Below are 18,734 nucleotides of genomic sequence, written 5' to 3' on the forward strand. Positions count from 1 at the left end.
GTTCCTATTGTTTTAAATTGGGTTGCCATGAAGTAAGTAAACAGTAAGGTGACCACTAAGTCTGAAACTTATATTTTAGTACATTTAACAAGACAAACATATTTTTAAGTGGCATATGTGTTCTAGCTAAATTTTTGAGGCCGAAGCCGCCCCTGTATCCGATACGTATTCCATATAGCTGAAGAAGAGTTACCACAAAAAAGTCACTTGCAGCTCACCTGTCCTGGGGTCAGGTCCACAACATGCCCAGTATAGTTTAGAGGAGCCTCAGAGATGCTCTAGAGCCTAAGCTATGCCAGCTGGTCATGGCCCCAAGGAATTGCTGAAATACAATACAATTGGCAATGTCCCCTACAGTGGGGTCTAGGATGGAAGTAGCTCATTGTGCCATCCAGTGATTTCTCTGTGCCAGGGGAATCCCCAGCTAGTCAGTTATGCTGACTTTTAGCATGCCTTGGAATACAAATCTTATACTGTCTTTATTGTGACGATCACATGGCCCTGCCTGGGCCTGGTCACCACTTGTTTAGTATTTTTCCCAACTTTACCATTGCTATTATGGATGAGAATTCAGGGAATCTCCATGTTTCTCCTGGGTTTTTGTAACTTCTTCATAAAAGGTGAATCTGTGCTTTAATGGTGTTTTCCCTAGAGCTTTTTAGTCTCCAGAAGCAGGAATCCAGTCAATGTAGTATCTTTAGAGACACCATGGTAACTCACTGGCAATTCTGCTTCTTGTAAATCTCACTCCCCTACTCACCCACTCGCTTTCCCTAAGAACTAGGGTAAGAAGTTTGGGCTGTATCATAGTGAATGACTGTTTCCCTCCCTAATAATCTCATCCTAGCACATAAACATTCTTTGGACATTTATTATTATTACGCTTTGAGTCTGAGAACCTCTCTGCTGCTTGCTCATCAAAGTAGTGGAATGGGCTTTTCTAGAGGGCAGGCAGTGGTAGTTGGAATGAGGCTGCCCTGACTTTGATTTAAAAAGCCAAAATTGTTGACAGCTAGGAAAATTCTCTGCTATCTCACACTACCCGAGAGTAGGAATCCAATTTAAATGATATCTTCAGAGAAGCAGAATTACAGGCAAGTAAATTTTCCTTACCCAACCACCACGTCATGGGGCATATATTGCAGGAGGTTCCTTTAAAAGAGAACACACAGAATCATAGAAATGGAAGAGAGCTCGAGAGGTCATCTAGTCCAGTCCCCTGCACTCAAGGCGGGACTAGGTATTATCTAGACCATCCCTGACGGGTGTTTGTCCAACCTGCTCTTAAAAATCCCCAATGATGGAGATGCCATAACCTCCCTAGGCAATTTATTCCAGTGCTTAACCACTCTGACAATTAGGAAGTTTTTCCTAATGTCCAACCTAAAGAGCTCTTGCTGCAGTTTAAGCCCATTGCTTCTTGTCCTATCCTCAGAGGTTAAGAAGAACAATTTTTCTCCCTCCTCCCTGGAACAACCTTTTATGTACTTGAAAACTGTAATTATGTTCCCTCTCAGTCTTTTTTGCTCCAGACTAAACAAACCCAATTTATTCAATCTTCCCTCATAGGTCATGTTTTCTAGACCTTCAATCATTTTTGCTGCTTTTCTCTGGACTTTCTCCAATTTGTCCACATTTTTCCTGAAATGTGGCACCCAGAACTGGACGCAGTACTCCAGTTTAGACCTAATCAGCGCAGAGTAGAGTGGAAGAATTATTTATGGTGTCTTGCTTACAATACTCCTGCTAATAATCCCAGAATGATGTTTGCTTTTTTTGTAATAGCATTACACTTTTGGCTCACTTTTAACTTGTGATCCACTATGACCCCCAGATCCCTTTCCGCAGTACTCTTTCTTAGGCAGTCATTTCTCATTTTGTATGTGTACAACTGATTGTTCCTTCCTAAACGGAGTACTTTGCATTTCTCCTTACTGAATTTCATCCTATTTACTTCAGATCATTTTTCCAGTTTGTGCAGATCATTTTGAATTTTAATCCTATCTTCCAAAGCACTTGCAACCCCTCCCAGCTTGATATCATCCTCAAACTTTATAAGTGTACTCTCTATGCCATTATCTAAATCATTGATGAAGATATTGAACAGAACTGAACCCAGAACTGTGGGACCCCACTCGTTATGCCCTTCCAACATGACTGTGAACCACTGACAACTACTCTCTAGGAACGATTTTCCAGACAGATATGCACCCATCCTATAGTAGCTCCATCTAGGTTGTATTTCCCTAGTTTGTTTATGAGAAGGTCATGCAAGACAGTATCAAAAGCCTTACTAAAGTCAAGATATACCACAGCTACTATCTCCCCCTATCCACAAGGCTTGTTATTCTGTCAAAGAAAGCTGTCAGGTTGGTTTAACACAATTTTTTCTTGACAAACATGCTGACTGTTATTTATCACCTTATTATCTTCTAGGTGTTTGCAAAGTGATTTCTTAATTATTTGCTCCATTATCTTTCCGGGTACAGAAGTTAAGCTGACTGGTCTGTAATTCTCGGGGTTGTCCTTATTTCCCTTTTTATAGATGGGCACTACAGTTACCCTTTTCCAGTCTTCTGGAATGTCTCTTGTCTTCCATGACTTTTTGAAGATTATCACTAATGGCTCAGATATCTCCTCAGTCAGCTCCTTAAGTATTCTAGGATTCATTTAATCAGGCCCTGGTGATTTGAAATGGCTTGTGTTTCAGTGAAAATTCTGCTAATGGCAAATGATATTGTTCACACTAGACTGTTCAACAAGTGAGAATAAACTCTTCTCTACTTTCATTAGTCTGATTTCTTTGTTTCAGCAAGGTCACTTTGCAACAAGAGATCTACTAAAACACTTTAATCCTCATTCTGCTAGCAGGTTCCTGACAAACTCATTTGAGGGAAGGCCTGGGCACGGAAGAAAAAGGAATAGGAGATTTAAAAAAAAGTGAAAACAAAAATGTGTAATAGGTACAAATGAAAAGGGAAGAGTAAAGAAAGAATCGGCTGCTCAGTACTTTCAGATACAAAGAAGAAAGGGAGGTGGAGGGAAGAGAGGAAGATTCCCTAACCATTTAAAAATAGCAAGCTTTTTCTTATTTGTTCTTAAAAATTAAGACCAAATTCTGCCCTCGTAAGTTTGGTCCCCCATGACTTCTCACTCAACAGGAGCTGTGCATTTGTAGCCAATGATTCAATGTATCCATCAGTGACTGAGGTGTGCTATTAACCTTTCCAAATGACTAACAATCTTTCTGAAATGTCCATGCATTGTACCCATTATTTAAATTTGACATCACAGACAATTATTTTTTTCCTCTCAAAATTGCAGAAACATTATTTATAACATGAATTCTGTGGCCAAATTACAAAATTTAATTGTATGTGGACTGTGAGGTACGCAGGGGAAAAATCAAAAACAAAAGGACCCACAGCTGTTAAATATTTGTAAAGCTCTCAAATAATTTACCATCTACCCAAGTAGCACCATTTTTTGGAACCTTTGCTTATTTCTTTTCAACTCTGAGATTTTTCTTTTTTAAAGATATTCTCCAATTTCTTTCGAATCCGGCTCAAAAGGTTGTTTATACTTTTGTATTATGGAGCCCTCTTGCCCCTAGGAAGGAGCTGGCCCTTAGACCTCATAGATTAGGAAGTGGGAAAAGCGAAGGAGTTGGCCTCTCTGTCCGCTGCCCAGAACTGAAGTTGGTTAGAGAGCTGGCAGAAAATCTCACTTCTGATTTACTGCTGCCAGCCTTTCTCGCATGGAACAGTGAGGTGCTGCTCCACTTTGGGAGATCAGCCCTGCCTGAGTCAGGATAGGTAATTGGTTACAGCCATCTCATCAGCTCTGGGCTCATCAGTTGACCCAGGTATCACTGACAAGAGGGAACATGGCTGGAGCATAAATACTCTGACTGGACCCTGACTGGCAGAGAGGCGCCTAAGGAAGGCACTATAAACTTCTGAAATTAGAGAGTGTCTGAGGCTGCTCTAAGTTTTACTAAAGAATGAACCATCCCCTTGCTGTCCCAGTAATTGGGGAATGTAATGGTAATATATGTCTATCTTTGCCCCTTTCCTCTGTGCCCTTGAGTTCCATGCCAAGCACAGGTCAGCTGGAACTGAGGATCAGGGTGACAGTTCTTAAAATTATAAGTAAATACAATGAATAGGTCACCAGATGAAAGGAGCGAGTGGCACAGACCAAGCTCCTATGGAACCCTGCCCCATTTAGGAACACCTGCCAAAATGCACTAACTTACCTATACCAGCACAGCACAGCTAATTGTACCAAGTGAAAAAAAAATCGAGTGTCAGATCCAAGGATAAAAGTTGGGTCTCTTAGTTCCATAGCCAGTGATAAACCACTACGCCGGGGTAGTCGATTATTTTTGTCAAAGCCCAGAATCCAGAGAAAATAATAAAAAGTAACAATAATGACAATAATAATAAGTATATAAAAAGTTTTTGAGGTCTGTTCAAAAACATTCGGAGGTCCAGATTTGACCCACGGTTCTCCTATTGAGTACCCCTGAAGTAGGCCATGGTGTCTTTTAGTTTATTTGTTGAACCTCTCAGTGTTTTAATTAGTCTTTCTGAAAAAAATATGGCTAATAACAATTTTCACTTATCTAGTGCTTTTTTCTATCGGTCTTAAAACATGTTACAAAAGTACATAATCACTATTATCGCCATTTGACAGCTGGCTTACAGAAGTACAGAGATTTAAACTAATATGTATGAGAAGCATTGACTATCACCTTAAAAGAGAAGGGTCCTGGGCACAGCTCCACTTCAGGCTTCCATGGTAATTTTTGGCATGTCACTTCAACTACTGATTCCTCATTACCCCATCTGAAAAATGAGCCTGTGAACAGTCCCACTAAGGGTTATTTTGGTGGAGAATACAGGCTTATTTTACCAGTTCCTGGAATTTCCCTTTCAATTTTAAAAATGGTTAATGGCAGAAATAGTCTCCATTTTTCTCCCTTGGCTTAATTTACAGAATCTAGTGTCTAGTTTTCTAATATGAGCAAGTTCACAAATATTTTACTGCTCCTGACCTTGAAAACAGTTTTTTGCAAGAACTAATATTAAATCTACCTATGTGTCAAATGTTGTGACATAAGGGGGTTTTCTTGGGCACAAGGAGGGACAAAAAGACACATTAATATGACTTGACTTTACACTGTGGCGTACGGGCACAGAGTGGAATAAACCGCCCCATCTCTTGGAGCATGGGGGAAGGTGCAGGAGCCATGTGCCCTTTATTCCTACCAACAGCAGATGGGTGGAAAGTGGCAGAGAATGGGTGGCACTTTGGCTCTGTACCTTTCCCCAAATTCATTGGCCAGCAGAGTTAAATTGACATAGGCTGAGGGGAAGAAGTAATCAGGGGCACATCATTTCCTCCTTGGGTTAAGGGTTAGGAGATGGAGGGAATGAATTGAAACTCTGAGTCGCCAGTCCTTCCTGAGTCACCAGTTGGATAACAAAAAACTCCCATCAACATTAATGGCAGCAAGACTGAGTTCAAAATTATTCGTCAAAAAAAATCATAACTTTAATTGCAGCTTGTTTTCTTAAGAATTAGCCAAATGCATAAGTTTTTAAGGAGATTTATCTACATGGATATTTTGCCTAGGCAGCAAAAGTTGATACAGAGCTGAAGAGAAACAAAGAAACATTAGATAAAGGTCAAAATTTGAAATCAGGGAAATTTTAATGACCTTTAACTAAACAATGATATAAGAAATCCTTTTCAGATTTTGCAGAAACATTTTCCCTTGTCTTTAGAGTAAATGTGTTGATTTGTAGGCCAATCCAGTTTTCCAAGTCGAAATTAAGAGCTATAGAGTAAAATTGGGCTTTGTAATGGAGCTGGTTAACTATAGCTAGATTACTGCCTCTACATAATATATGATAACTTTCTAACTGTTGCTGAATGAATATCCTGAATATTAAAATATGCATACTTTTATTGTGCTCTGAAACACAGATAATTGCTAACATTCTTTGGAATGAAAGGAGCAAAATCTGCTTTTGGTAGTGTAATGATGTTGGGCAAGCTCTACTTCCAGACAATGGGACTCCAATATTTTGTAACTAGTTGTTAACACATGTAAGTTCATTAGTGATAGGGTAACATTTTCTAACGTCTAATTGAAAGTCAGTGGGTCCTACAGGCCAGATCCAATGGGAGTTAGGTGTGTGATTCACAAAGGGGACTTAGTCTGAGTGTTGCAGTGCTTATCTTAGGCAGCCTGCCTCCATGTGGAATTTACAACCTTAGGTACCCAGGCTCCCCAAACAATGGATTGGGAGAGCTGGGCATCTTAGAAAGGAATTCACAGAAGTCAGCAGGTGGAACAGGGAGCTACCTATGCCAGCCAGCAGTAAATACTCTGGAGAGGGGTGTGGCCTAAACCCCATCCTTCAAACTGAGTTAGGCACTTAAATTCAGGCTAGAAGGAGGTACCTCTCTCCATTTGGGATTCACAGCCATGAAAACTCTTGGGGAGTTTGGTGCCTAAGTCAAGTCAACCCTCTTTTGAGAAAAGCTGAAGAGAAGATTTGAACTAGGGTCCCCTACAACCTGACTGAGTGCTCTAACAAAGTGGCTACAGACAGGGCCGTAGCAACAAAGAACATGGCCCCCTCTGAACATATGTCCAGGGCCCCTTACAATGCAGAAACTGGAATGAGGTATTTATTTTATACAATATACAGGGTTCATATTATGTATACATAGGCCTACAGTGTACATGTATTCTGTATTTACGCAAAGTGCTTCTTTCGAGCCTTGTTCTCCGCAAAATGGTTAATCAATGCGTCATAGTCCAGAGATCTGGCAATCTTGTTTTTGATTGAGATAACTGCAAGCGCAGAAAGCCTGTCATCTGTCATGGTTGAGCGCAGGATATTCTTGATCAGTTTCATTCTGCTGAAGCTCCTTTCAGCACCAGCGACAGTAACTGGTGTGGTCAGAAGAATTCTGATGCAAATGCAAAGATTTGGATATATCTCCTGAAGGCTGTTCTTGTATATGTACGTTAAAAAATTGTTTGCCGTGACAAGTCCTCTCTCTTTCTCGATGACATAAATAAAACTATTCAATTCCATTATGGGTTCGTTGGCATCAATGTCTCCCATTTTTCTTTCAAAATTTTTGCTGTGATTCTCCAATTCATTTTCTCTGTGACACTGCTTCAGGCTGTTAGCGTTGTACAGAAATCCAAACAACTTATACCACTCCACAAGTTGGTCAAATTGCGACGAAACAGAAGATATGGCCTGATCAGTGAGAACAAGAAAGAACTGCGATTTGAATTTTTCTTCTGCAGAAAGACTACTCGAATCATCAGCACATTCATAATCAAACATTCTCTTCTTACGCCGCACCCTGGTTTCTGGAAACACCTGCTCAATACCCATATGCTCTGCTATTTCACCTGCATTTGTGACCACAGAGTTATATCCTGTATTTCGATAGTCTTCCAAAAACTTCATTGTAGCACCGACTTCTGCCTGCAGTACGTCAATTGACACATCTGGTGACTGAATTAATTTGCTGGTTTTATTGACGTGAAATAGTATATCGTACCACGTGTACACAGTCAGAACAAAAGGCCACATAGTAACATGGTCTAAAAGTGCACCGACTTCTGTTGCTGTATTGCCATCTTTCTTTTCAAGCGCATATTCTCGCAAAGATGACAAAGCATTGCACAATTCTTCAAGGTGATAACGCAATGGCTTCACAGCATCAATTCTCGACTCCCAATGAGTGTCCGATAACACTTTAACAGATATTGGCATATGTTCTTGAAGTATATCCCAACATGAAGGTGAAGAAGAAAAGATAACGTATATTCTGTTAATCAGACCGAAAAAGTCAACGGCATATTTCGATTACTTTGCCGCGTCTGAGATCACAAGATTCCAAGTGTGAGCTCCACATGGTACATACAAGGCACGGTCATTTATTTCTAGCATGCGGGCTTGAACTCCTTTATTCTTTCCTCTCATATTTGCGCCGTTATCATAAGCTTGGCCTCTCATGTCAGCAATGTCTATTCCTAAGTTGTTTGCATTTTCAAGAAACGCTTCCAATAAGCTCTTACCAGTTGTATCATGAACATTAAGAAAACCAACAAACGCTTCACGAATATTGACACTATCTTCACCTTTGCATTCAACAAAGCGTAACACCACAGACATCTGTTCTTCATGTGACACGTCGGGAGTACAGTCCAAAATAATTGAATAATATTTTACTTTTTTAAGCTGCGCTATGTTGGCCTCTTGAATGTTACTGGCAACAAGTTGAATCAGCTCGTTTTGGATCTGCGGACTGAGGTACTGAACATGTGTCTCTGCCTTCTTAATCCTCTGTAAAAGTTCGCTGAGGACAGTATCATACTTTGCAAGCAATTCAAACAGTCCCAAAAAGTTGCCATTCGAAGGATCGCCGAACTTTTCATTACTTCCTCGAAATGCCAAGTTTCTTTAGGACAAGAAAATAAAGACATCAACCATGCGTTTGACAACATTTCTCCAGAAATCTCTTTCTTTCAGAAAAGTCTGCAATTCGAGTTGGTCAATAGATGTACGGTTTACTATGCCTGACCGAAGGTCAAACTATTTCACCATACAGTCTTGATGACCTTTGCCTGTTTCATGCTGCTGAAGTCTTTCTGATAGTGCTTTCCAAGCAGATGTTCCACGACATAGCGGTATGTCGCCAGTGCCAAATAATTTACAACAAAAACAAAAAATGGCATCTTTCTGAACTGAGTACATTAACCATGAACGTCTTATTTTCTCGCCATTTGCCATGGTTCGATAGAAATGAGTACTAGTGAACCTCCGTCTTTCCTCGTTAAATGGAAATTCGTAACTTTCATTCTGCTGCCGTGGGCCACGTGCAACAATGTCACACACTTGCCTGTCCGATATTATAGATGGCCAATCTCCTGGATCATCAGTCAGTGGTTCAGTTTCAGATACTTCTTTCCCGGCAGCAGCTGGAATATCTGTCACAATTTGTTTGGTAGAACAACTGGCTTCACCTTCGACCTCACTTGAAGCACTTCTGGATACTTCTGGATACGATTCGTCGCTACTAGCGCTGTCCGTTTCATGTGCCTATACCTGTACTTTAGATTGCAGCGCAAAATACGTTGACAACTTTGGAATTTTCTCGTTCCTTCTCTGCATCTTTTGCTGCCTTTCGTTTACTAGCTCCGCTCTTATACATTCTCTTAGACATCACAAAGCACGCTTCTGCGTTGGAAACAATAAAAAACTAAACAACTAAATTAATAACATTTATTCGCCGACCACCATTATGAATGCAAATACACATTCTTTGAATGGGTCCAACTAAAATTGGAAACTGACCAACAGACAACTGATGTAGCCAATAGCATTATGATGTATCATAATGACTTCACGGTTTTGTCAGTAAAACCGACATGGATTGTGCAATAGCGTCAATAAATGTCACTTACCTAGTTATACCTTACATTTTTTTTGCCACTTTTAGGGGCCCCCTTTCTTGCGGGGCCCCCTCTGGTCGGAGGGTATGAAGGGCGCTTGCTACACCTCTGGCTACAGAATAGAATGTGAGCTCAGTCACTGAATCCTTCTCCTCAGTGGTGTCAAGACAGCAGTGGCTGTGCACATGCCCACAAGCAGAAATTTAAGCACTTGGGGCATTTAGGAACCTACAGATAAGCAGTTTTTTTGAGGATCTAAAATTTTTACCTAGGCACCTAAAGTGGCAATTACGCACTAAGTCCCCTTATGAATCCCACCCAAGGCACTTAACCTGCTTAGGTGCTTTTGAAAATCACACTAGGTGTTCCTCTGTATCTTTATATACCTAAATACCTTTGAAAAGCTTGCCCTTAGGCCAGATTTCATGTTGATTTCAGTGAGAGTTAGGCATTTAGACACTTGAAAGTCACATTAGGTACTTACCTGACTGTATAGGCACCTAAAAACCTTTAAAATATGGCACTCAGTACCTGTCACTTTTGAAAATTGGACTTAGGCTTCTAAGTCATATAGGCTCTTCTGAAAATTTTATCCGTGGTCTCAATATATTCTGAGTTTGGTTCTAAGGGCTCATTTCAGACACCCATAAAAAAGACATATTACACAAAAACAGAGCTCTGCCTCTCCTTGTGTGTGTGTATGTGTGTGTGAGAGAGAGAGATAGAGAGAAGTGGGGAATGAGAGTTCACTAGATCCTTATTTCAGTTATTCCATCGAAAATTCAGAGTAACTTCACTGAAGCAAAATAAAAAAGGTGACATCATTTCAGTGGAGACACTCTGAATTAAAATTTTTTTGCTTTACCAGCCAGCATCAGCTACTGTGATTCTGCTTATACCTATATTACTGAGGAATTCCTGTGGCATACTATATATTCAGATACTATTGCTGTGGGACATTTATTAGGTGCTGCCTGTTGTGCTCTCATCTTTGATGTTTTTTTATTTCTTTTTTCTTATATTTTCATGTGTGCCAGAACATAATTAGTTAGTCCAACACATTTATATCATTAGTGGAGATTTTTTTTATGATGATGAGTGATATAATTTAATTGCTGGATTTAATACATAGGGTTAGTGATCTCTCTATATTCCAGATCAATAGAGATACCACAAGAATTCCAATCATATGGTGCACTTAATTAGGATAAATAAGCAGGGATAAATTAAGCCTATAAAGGCCCAGATGGATATTATGTTTGCATCATAAGTGCGTGATACATGATGGAAATACAGCAGTGAGAGGGCCTCTTTGAAGCAGGGCTCTGGATCTGCACTTAATCTGCTGTTGTAAATAAGTAAAAAACATGTGAACATTAAACTCAGCATTTCATGACAGAGCAAGTTTGAAGATAGTTTTGGCTCCATCAAAATGCTTCACTTTAATTTCTGTAGAGAAGGATAAGGGAGGAAAGCTCAAGCATGAAAGGTCTAAAAGGTCCAGGTCTTGTGTAGGTTTTTTGTTTGTTTGTTTGTTTATTTGTTTTTGCCAGCTGAAATTTGGAGTCTGGACTGAATAAAAACAGACTAATAGTGTTATTTCAAAAGATCCAGGAAACATACATGATTTACAGGTGTATTTGTATTTCAATCAATTATGAAGTGCAGCCCTAAGAACTGCTACATATGGTCAGGAAAGATGTTGTTCATGTTAACAATATGACCCCACTGGGAAACTGGTGGTTTTACTTACTTCTGCTCATGAATAAATTACATTTTTTTAAAATGCATAGGAGACAACAAAACTACTGGGGAAACCTTGCATTTATACAGACAACCTACTGTTGAGAGATGAACATTACTTGACTTCTGGAAGCCAAGTATAAAACTATATTCTTTCATCAAAAAACCTAAATTGGCACTGAGTAAGAGGTAGAACTCCGCACATATACAGCAACTCTGAGATAACACAAGGTAAATTCCTTAAGTGTTCAAGCTGAAACAGTACCGTCTGAATAAAAAGGGGAAAAAACCTGTGATACATACAATATTAAAGGGTAAAAATCCTTTTTTCCTTCTTGATTTTCCACTTTGCGATACAGTTTTGTGATGTTACACCATTACATACCGATGCTCAACAGATTTTTCAGGAGGACTCATATGAAGCTTTGCCACAAAAGGTTCAAAAAAGTGATTTCTCTAGGTTGTTTGGCTAAATTTAAAAACTTCCATTCAGATTTCCCAAACCTGCTTTACACAGAACTTTTTGCTTGACCTGTTCTACATGCTCTTGCAGGGAAAAAATTATTACAATTGATATTGAACATAAAAAGTATCCCAGTACAGAATGAATTTTATCTGAAATCTAGTAAAGTAATTCAAGTAATTGATAGTGGTATCCATTGTGATGTAGAAAGGTCACAGTCAGGTGATACAACATTTTGATGTACTGTTTTACCTTGGAGGGTGACTTTGTAAAAATGCCATAGCAGGTTTCAGTGGGAATTCATGAGTGAAAGTCCACACAGATTGATTCCTTTGCAGGAATTTTTATGTTGATTTTAGTAATTTTTGTGTCTGGTTGAAAAATAGTCTTCTTTCATCGTTGGCCTTCACCTCATGTCTGGTTGTATAAAGAACAGTAATTTAAGAAGTAGTTAGAGGAAGCTGGGTTTGTGTTTAAGGACTGGACTGGCAGATCTGGGTACAACTCCCAGCTATGCCACAGACTTTCTGTATGTTCATTCATTACTCTGTATCTCAGTTCTTCTCTTGTAAAACTGGGGTGAATATACTTCCTTTCTTTCATCTTTTGCCTGTCTTGTTCACTTAGAATCTCTTAGTGCAGGGGCTGTTTAGCACCTAGAATGAGTGGGTCATCCTTAGGTAGGGGTCTCTACCGTTACAATGAGTGCAGGAAATACTCTCTAATGACTTGCCTGGGAAAAATGCTATTATAACATCACATAGGGATCAGGGGAGATAGCACTTTAAGCATGAGAAGTTGGTGGCAGCATAATTCATTTCTACTTTGTCGTTGAAAAGTTTCGCACCAAATTCTTTTGTTAGTCAGTTTCTATGTCTGCAGGAACCAGTGTGACACACTATCTGCTCTCTCTACACAAGTTCTCTAGGTGTGGAGGATTTCTTTTCATTTCCTAGTCTCTGTTTTACAGTTTCTTGAACTCTTTAATTTCTTCCCTGTTCTTCTAAACTCAGTTAAAGAAAGTTGATCATTTAGCATCCACAAATTTTCTGGATTCGGAGGACACCCAGCTAACCCCCCGGTAATCATTGCTCAGCAAGAACTAATTTTTAACATTGGTATGGAAGAGGAGGTTTAAAGGGGTCTCAGACATATGTGTATCATTATGATCTCTACACCATAGTAAATCTAGGCCTTGTTTACATTAAAAAAGATATAGCTATACCAGCAAATTCTCCTAATGTAGACATAGCTTTTAGCAACAAAAGAATGTTGTTTTGCTGATATAGCTTATCCTGATTCCCTGAACAAAATAAGCTATACCAGCAAAATAACTTTTTTGATAACATAACTGCATATATATACTAGGAGCTTGTCTTTGCAAGCACTTTGTTCACACAAGCTCCTCACCAGCCTGCCATACACTATGTGTGTGTCCATGTGGACCCTGCTGCTGTGCACTAAAAGTTCCTTCCGGTACTTAATCTACTCCTATTTCAAAGCAGGCTAAGTCAAAGTGCACTATGGAACTTTTAGTGTGTGACAGCAGGGTTTTCACAAACAGTTAGAGCCTGGCATCTGGTGTGGGATAGATTTGCATTGCAGTTTGCTGTGAACTAAGTGCTTGTAGCCACACCACTGTAGTGCCATAGTTGTAGGCACTTCCTACAGTGATGGAACAGGGTTTTCCATTGCTGTAGGTAATCCACCTCTCTAAGCAACTATGCTAGGGGTTGCTGTGGTGCTCAGGGGTGTGAATTTTTCACATCTCTGAGCGACATAGCTATGTTGATCTAAATTTATGTGTAGACCAGGCTGAAGTGTTCATGTAGACAAGCCCTAGTGCTTTTGCCAGAATCGAAATAAAAATATTGCACCTCTAATTTTACCCTATACTAAAATTACTATAGCAGCAAAAATGTCTAGGATGGATTGAGCCATAGTTCATAGTTGCTCCTTATGAAGCACAAGGCCTTATTCTGTAAAATAACCCAGAGAACTATTAATCACTCCAATTAAGAGGTGTGAATATCATTTACACCTCTCTATTCCCTCCTAGTAAGAAAGAATAGAGACAGAAAAACATAGGCATAGAATCCTGCAGAGGACATTTTGGATGGAAAAGGTTGAATTTATTTGAATTGCATGGTTCTTCATTATGAAAAAATAAGATATGTAGAGTATTTCAGGGGACAAAAATAATAGTTCTCTTGCTGTGTATTCTCACTTTGAAATAAATGGAAAAGAACAAGACAAAGACCAAATGAAGCTTCAAACTATTTATAATATTCTTTTTTTAAAAAATATGTAAATACAAACAATATGTGATTTAGAAGTGGAAGCCAAAAATATGCTTAAAATAGATCAGCAGATTTCTCACTGAATGATAGCAGACACTGGATAAAAAAAATTAAAATCAGGAAATTGAGTCTTTAACTTTTCACCTGCAGATGAAAAGGCATTATTTGAAACCATTATTTTACTTGACGTTTAGAGAGCAAATATGTTTGAAACACTACTAGACAAATAAAGTAGATTCTTTTAGGATGTGTTCTCAGTGCATATGTGTGAAAATGAGGCCAGATTAAGAATCCAGTTACCAGAAATGCAAGCCTGCTAACCTTAATAAACATTTTTCTCTTTATAGGTTGAATGAGTACACCATCCCCATAGAGTGAAATCAGTGCAAAAGACCACATGATACCACTGCCAGCCATGCTCACCAATAGCATCTCATTGTTTCCTTGTACTCCTCTGTTGGTCTTTATCCATCTGTTGTATCTGGTCTTAAACTTAGATGTAAACTCTGTAAGGCAGGGAATATCTTTTTGTTTGGTATTTGCACAGCCCCTGGCACAGTGGGGTCCTGATTCATGACTAGGGCTACCAGGATCTATGATAATAATAATATTAATAATAAATAGTAGCTTCCTAATCAGCTTCATTTAGGAACTAAAGATGCACACTTCAGGCATCTGAGCAGAAACTGAGAAAAAGTGTTTGCAGAGATGAGTGTGTGGGAAGAAGTAGTAAGCAATAGAGACAAAATGTGTTCCTTCACCTTTACTTATGGATCACTCTACCCAGGATAGGCCACTCTACCCAGGATGTGTATTTGACTAGCCATTTAGCAGACTACTGTACTGGCATTATGAGCTATTGAGTTTCTCTAAATGGTTGCGGTGGTGGTGTGTGAGCTGCTGATGAAAAGTCTTACCTCCAGAAACAAAGAGGCAGCTTCTGCATAGACTCTTTGTGCCAAATGATCAGTTAATCAATTTCTGTGTTTGGGGCAGGAACAATAGTGGGTAATAGTGTTAATTATTATTAATAATAATATTATTCTAATTTTACAAAATAGAAAAACTGAGCCACCGATAGATTAAATAGCTTGCCCAAGTACACAAGGCAAACAAGAGTATGTTTATTTTCTTTACAAAATGGTTATTATTTAGGGCTTGATTGTGCCCTTTTGATACAGCCCTGCACTGGGGTTCTTCAGAGGGTGCCCTGCTTAGGTATTCTAGCTCCAGGGTGTAGAATACCATCAGTGCTCAGCAGGAGTATATATGCTGTCATACTCCTTTGTGGGGCCTGCATATTAGTTCTCTCTTCCCAGTGCAGATGTCCAGTGAGGCTGGCCAGTGTATGTGGAGGCAGAGTTATGGTTCCACCTACTCTCTATCCCTCCTCATACCTGTTGGGTACTATACATCCGTTTGGGAGTATTGGGAAGCAGTGCCTGTGCTACTCTGTGCTTAAGGACTGCATGTCTGCCCAGACCTTACCCAAGTAAGGAGGCCCTTGATATTTTATACCACAATGTCACCTAGAGTTACCATCATCCTTATTGTGTCTCCATTGTGCTAGGTCCTTGTGATGGGTATACAAACCCCATACTGGAGAGCAAGGGGTTAAGGAATAGCTCTGGGCTGAGGCAACCCCGCCCAGCCACACCTGCAAAGCTGGCACAAGCTGGAGGTAGGACTTTAGAAAGGGGAGCAGAGCAGCTCAGAAGAGGGCAGTGGAAGGGAGCAAACAGCTACTCTGAGTAGAAAGTACTGCCCAGGAACACCTTGTCTGACCCCTGGTTACCTAGATCTGTGAAAACCTACAAAGCAGAGTTAAGTGACTGAGTGTGCAGGTCTGACACTTGATTAAAGCTATTTACTCTGTGAAGCTAAAGGAGACTAGAGTAGGAAGTGGCCCCAGGGGTTGAGTGTAGCTGCCAAACATTGAGCCCTGTGTTGAAACTTTGTGGAAAGGGTGGGCCTGAGCCCCCCTACCCACTCCTAGAAATCATTACAACACCCGGAGCCTTCATGTAGGGTGAGCAGCCATGACTGCTCAAGGGCCCAGTCCCCAAAACCCCTATGCTGAAGAGGAGGCCAGGAAACCCTTTGGGTGGGGGAACTGAGGGGCAAGGCCATGTTTTCAATAGGGAGGAGATGTGCCTGATCACTAGGCAGCCCAGTGGGCAGTTGTGCACCCTGTACAAAGCCAGAGGAAGACCATTAGCTGAAATGGTCATAGTATTAAAAACTGATATAGATGAAGAATAAATGAAGTAACTGTTCTCTGTATTATGCCTAATTTCTTTTAATATGTGTATCCTTGTTTTTTATAGCTATGCGTTATGATAGGTTTCTAAAATTCAGCACTACTTAAGAAGACTATTTCTGATTTTCTTATGTGGAAGACATATTTTGGTACAGCAGATAAAGTTACTGAGTGAAAGACAGTTTAGTTTTTGAATGATGTCCATCAAAGGACAAAACCTCACAAAATAATAATGTTTTAAAATGATAAAATAAATAAAGTGAAGATGATGCTCCCTTGAGTCTCATTCATACTGTGCTTTTCACTTAATAATAAAAGGTTATAGCATGAATTTTCTAGTCTGAGCTGTTGGTGTTAAGGTGTTGATGGTCATTAGCAATATCTAGGTTCAGCCAATTACATTTATTTTTGCAGCAAATTAAGCTGGAAAATTTCAGGGTTTGTGCTTTGCAGAAACTGCTTCTGATAGCGTTTTGGACAACCCTATTCCCTATCAAGTGTCAAGTCAAGAAGTGAAGTGGGGCGGGGCAAAGAGGGACATAGCTAGGCCTGTCTGAAAGACGATAAGTTCTAATACCATGGAAATAGTTTGAAATGCCAAAAGATGGCATAGCAGATGAGTATGTGCTAGTATATTGACCCTCTGGGGCTGATGAGGAGAGTGGTTATTAATGGGATTTGAATCATGAAATTGATATGAAGAGTTTCCACATCTGAGCCTTACCAAAAGGAGTGTTGTTTTTCTTTTCTGATAGAGAAAATCAGCTGCCCAGGGTAGCTGATCATAGTGTTTTGGGGCCTGTTAATCCTAAGTGAAAGCTGTGACTGAATAACAAGTGAATACCTGACATCAACTCCATGCTGCCTCATTAGGAACTTCAGCAGGACTGATAAGTCAAGGAAAAAAGAGAAAGCAGTTCTTAAACAGCCAGCAAGAGGGGAAATGCCATATGTCTAGAGTATGTTTAGAGTATTTTCTACATCACTAATATCATTTAACATTATAATTAACCTCTGACCCCACTTTTCCAAAATAATCCATTACAATTCTCCTATATTTTTGTTAAATTGATTAGACTGCTTGTTCAATATCTATTTCAATTTATATTTCTTTTACCAAGCACTGTCTTTTAAATTATTATTCCAGGTGTTTTTCTATATTATACTGGTTTGGGGACAGATTCTGGCTCAGTCTGTGCACTTACATGAAGGCAGGAGAAGGAGTAAGAACTCAATTTATACCTTTAGGTGAAATAAATTACCAGTAAATTACCATCCCTGAAGAATCGAGGCAGCAGGGAAGGGACTGTGATTCAAAGGTGGCTCTCTGAGTCACAATGCCTCCCGTGGCTACTGCTGGGCTGATGCAATTTATTGCCCCACCTTTTGCTCAGGATTGTGCCTGTAGTCACAGTTACACTCTTAGGAGTGAATGCTGTTCTCTCAAGTGCTGGCCCACAGGTAGCACAGGGATTAATTAATTCATTGGCACTAATGACTGGATGACCCATTAGAAATTGATGAAACATAAATTAAGTAAATAAATGCAACAGATACACAAGGATAAACCACCACAGAACACATTTTATTCACTTATCTGAGCAGTGTAATTTAATTTTAATAATCTAGGATAACCCCTTCTGAAAATAAACCACAACAATCTATATTACAACTTACAATAGAACTAATGCAGAGTTTGGAGTGATTACTATGTAATTCTGTAGCAGTCTATTGATAAGGGAATACTGCATATTATGCTACTAAATGTTTTCTACTCAATTTTGTAAAGGAATTGAAGCTTTAATAATATTAACCCCTGTGCCACGTGAATACTGTGTTATATGGATAATCAATGTGATGTAGCTGTTGTGTAAGCAGAAAGCCAAGATACCAGGGCAATGGTTAAGTGCATGTTTTATTTCCTGCGATTGCAGCCCATTTATAACGGGTTATAGAAAGATCCAGTTGTCCGTTTAAGTTAGAGCTTTACTGCCCAAACCTTCAGCTATGTGTAAGAGGATTACTCTGCAAGCAGCTACCAAACAAACAATTTCAGCATTCTGTTGAATTTATTATGCCGAATGTCTCTCATGTTGCATATCCTCGTTGAGGACATTTCCAGAGGACATGCTAGGCCATGGCTACACTGGCACTTTACAACGCTGCAACTTTTGAGCTCAAACATCCTCCTGAAAAAACACCCGCCTGAGCGCTGCAAGATACAGCGCTGTAAAGCCTCAGTGTAATCAGTGCTGCAGCGCTGCAAGCTACACCTGTAAGGGATGTGGTTTACGTGCAGCGTATGTGGCAGCGCTTTGAAATTTCAAGTGTAGCCAGATTAATCCAAGTTAAAAAATGAGATATCCTTTGCAGTTTCAGTCTCTTTGTAGGGATCTGACATTCCTGGAGGTTCACCTGATCAATTATACCAGCATGACACTTGATCCAATGGAAGTCACTTTTGTACAAACA

This window comes from Gopherus evgoodei, chromosome 6 (assembly GCF_007399415.2).
Source record: "Gopherus evgoodei ecotype Sinaloan lineage chromosome 6, rGopEvg1_v1.p, whole genome shotgun sequence".
Taxonomy (NCBI): domain Eukaryota; kingdom Metazoa; phylum Chordata; order Testudines; family Testudinidae; genus Gopherus; species Gopherus evgoodei.